This window comes from Ixodes scapularis, unplaced genomic scaffold, assembly GCF_016920785.2.
Source record: "Ixodes scapularis isolate PalLabHiFi unplaced genomic scaffold, ASM1692078v2 PGA_scaffold5__190_contigs__length_132052651, whole genome shotgun sequence".
In the NCBI taxonomy this organism is placed as follows: Eukaryota; Metazoa; Arthropoda; class Arachnida; order Ixodida; family Ixodidae; genus Ixodes; species Ixodes scapularis.
Genome location: NW_024609880.1, coordinates 128,860,517 through 128,863,968, shown reverse-complemented (window position 1 = coordinate 128,863,968; position 3,452 = coordinate 128,860,517). Strand labels below are relative to the sequence as shown.

The 3,452-nt window shown below is 47.9% G+C and overlaps 1 non-coding gene across 1 annotated transcript; it reads right to left on the bottom strand.

The window, feature by feature from the left end:
• Positions 1 to 210: 210 nt before the first annotated feature.
• Positions 211 to 374, bottom strand: LOC115321928. Its single transcript, XR_003918894.1, has one exon. It is a non-coding gene; the product is annotated as a U1 spliceosomal RNA (small nuclear RNA).
• Between the last annotated feature and the right edge of the window lie 3,078 nt (positions 375 to 3,452).

Below are 3,452 nucleotides of genomic sequence, written 5' to 3'. Positions count from 1 at the left end.
AAAAAACACACAATTTAAACACATGCCAAACGCGGGAAACCTGTTTTAATAAAACCAGGGTGTAAACTGAAACCCCGAGACGGAATACGTACAAGGAACAAAAACATGACTTCACAGAACAATTCCTCTACCTCTATCGTTTATGCATTACGCAAACCACCAACAGCGTACTACTAAGAAGTATGAATCTCTTTTTGGATTTCAATAGGGAGGGGGATAGCGCGAACGCAGTCCCCCACTACCAAAAATTGCATGCCCCATCTGTCCCAGTTTGGGATAGTGGCAGGGGTCAGCACGGCCGAGGTGCAATGGCCGCGCCTCTCCCTGGAGGCACCTCCTCGCTGATCAAGGTAGCCCCGGCACCAGGTAAGTATGCCTTCATAAGGGTCGAAATGGGACCCACCTCAAGATGGGGTAACAAATGAGCGCGGTGAGTTAAGACACTCGCTTCAAGTTTGCCGATGGGTATCGCACTGTAATTAGGGTAAAGATCAACTGAAAAGCATGCTGCAAGTGAGTAACCATATCTGTTACTCTAAAATAACCAGAATTATAAAGATAACGGACGTAAACGAGGTTAGGATCAGAGCAAGGGGATAAGAAAACTGACGACGGCGCCGCTTCGGAAAGGCTCCGGAAGGGGCGCTGCGGCGCAAATGGCGACAGCAGTGGCAGCTAGTGGCAGCAGGCGGCGGTGAGGACTGGTGAGGACGACGAAATCGTGCAAACGGAGTGGAGAAAACCGCGAAGAGAGAAAGTGTGGGAATGGAGTTGGGAGTTGATTGAGTTTGTACAGCAGCAACTAAACGGATGTGACACACCGAAACTATCGACGAGCCGCGTGAGCCACTTCCTACCGCATGGCAGAGCGGCAGAGCCGCGCGGTTGGCACGGTTACGACGAACGCAACATCTTGTGGATAGGCGTGGCAGAAGCCGAAATTATTTCGAAGATAAATTAATTATGGTCTGCGACTAGGTGTAGGTAAATCGCCCAAGCTTATACCGGAGCTTATTTTGCTGTGCGTGTCACCCCCTGCCCGTGGTTGTCTCTGAACTCCTACTACACCGTGACTCCTACATAAGGTGAAACGGGTAAATACCATCTCCTCCGAGACTGCACCGGGAATGTAAACTCAGAAACGGTGGTTTTGTTAGGAAGTTTGTACGAATGTGAATATCCCTGAAACGTTTACGCCGGCGGCCTGCCGACGGCATCTATGCGGTGACCCTGGAACTGCATTTCACAAGAGCGAAGGTTTTGCGGGATTTTTGAGGTCAAATGTGCGTAATACCTGTAAGAAAGGCTCGTTTATATCGTTTACAAAAGTTTTTCGGGCCAAGAAAGAAAGGATTGTTTTTGTTTTGCAATGTATCTTAATTACTTTTTTTTGGAAAGTATGCAGGGACAGTTGGTAAGGTAAAAAATATTTCAGAAGTTCAATGTCCACACTTAATAAAACAATCAATAGAACCGCCAACACTTCAACGTCAAGCCGCTGGAGAGGTGGTATGATCGTGATTTATCTTCATCCCAGAGAAAGAGGTCAGCTGTGCCGATGCCGTGGCGTGTGCCCTCTTGGTGTCCTGCGGCAACGCAGTTTTCTGGAGATTCGGAAGTCCGGCAGGAGGGTGCGAAGATGACTAAGTCGTGTGCTGAGAATCTTGTCTTTTGTGCTTGTCGTATTTATGTAGTGCTGCACCTTTGTTTCTGTTCGGCCTTTCGTCACACTACAGGAGGTTAAGTAGCACTACAGAAGTTCTAGTAAGCCAGTGACCCCTAAGAAAGTAATAAAGTGCCTCAGAGCGGCCTGTCGTTGTTTGCACTGGGTCTTCTTGGCCGTAGCATTCCTCAGTGTTGCAAGGTAATCCGAGGGCGGTGTACCTTGCACGAAGCTGTGTTCTTTGGTCATCTAGCCTCGTGCAGTGTGCCAGGAGTTTACACCGCTACCCATTAGATGGCGCCAGTGTGTCCTCGTTGTTAAAACAAATGGCTAGGTGGTGTAAGCTACCGCCCGATCCAAAGGGCTCACTGGATCCATCTATCCATCCGTTGTAAGAGGTTTTAAGGAACCCAGTTTTAAGAGGTCGCAAGAGTGTGAATGGGCCTTTAAGCACAGCGGTCCAAATGTCTTCTCATCTCGACTTTTCTGTTACTGTGCTATCGGCACGCTCGGACCTTTTCCAGAACGCTAACTGCTGTCTTTGTTTTCAAATCAAATCGTTTTTACCTGTTGGATTGTGCACTACTCAACTAAAAAGGGGCAACGGTCAGGCTGCGGTCTTCCTCTCGACTCTAGTCTCAACAACAGCGCAGCCATCTTTTTTGTGGACAATCAATATCCATATGAACGGATCTATTCCAGCATATTTTTTGGTATCTCAGAATTACACAGTAAAGTTGGGGTCGAGTGTTGACAATTGGGTCATTAATAACGCAGGGATGGAACTGGGCAAAGCAGTTTTGGAGCAATCTTGGGAGCAGAAAAAAGTGCCGTTTGGAGCAGGCCGACAGAAGAGAAAACAAGGTCTTCGAGCAAGTTGAGAGCAGCATACCAGTTTTAAGAATTAAAATAGAGGCTAAACGTCACCTGGTTTTCAAAACTAAAGAAAATATGGCATGCAGATAACTTCATGTGAACCAACGTTACTAAAACATGAGGATAATGCAATTAATGCAAAGATGCAAGCTGGGCAAGAATAATTCTTGTCCAGCTCGCTTGCACCTTTGCATTATCATCATAACCTTAAAATGCAGGCCATTCACCCTTGTTGGTGTTAGACTGGCGGCAGATGATAAAACCCGTTTGCTCTACCGACGTCCGACTCCTGGATAGCTCACTTGGTAGAACGCTGCACTGGAAATGGAGAGGTGCCTGGTTTGATGCCAGGACCAGGCGGACTTTTTCGGTCATTCACAAGTTACCTAGATATGTTTGGAGACTTGTGTTTGTCCTTTGTCCCCCTTCTCCAGGGATTACTTTCGTTGTTACTAACACACTCAGTTGGGAAACTCGCCCGTGAATCCCGGGTCGCTCGCATCCAGCGAGACCAAACTAAATATGATAACAGCACCGCCCTTTAGCGATGAGTCAAACAATGAAAGATGATCTATAGAGCTACTTTGCGCACTCCGAGAGGGTGTCGGAGGCCCTCCCACGACTTGAACCAATGCAGAGTGCAAGTTCGTCTGCTGCTTGCACAGGGGTTGCGATGATGTCAGAACGCCGAGCTCTTATGGGCCGATTGAAAAAAAAATGGTGGACCTCAAGGCATCTAGTATCGAGGTCTATCCACTATCCTTTCAATCAGAGCTCAACATCATTCTGACGTCAACGCAATCCCTGGGCAAGAAGCAGACAGCTCGCTCTCTGCATACGTGCAGTTCCCGGAGTGGCCGCTGCGGAAGAAATGGCGGCGTTGCAATCATCATTAGTTCGGTCCTCGACTACG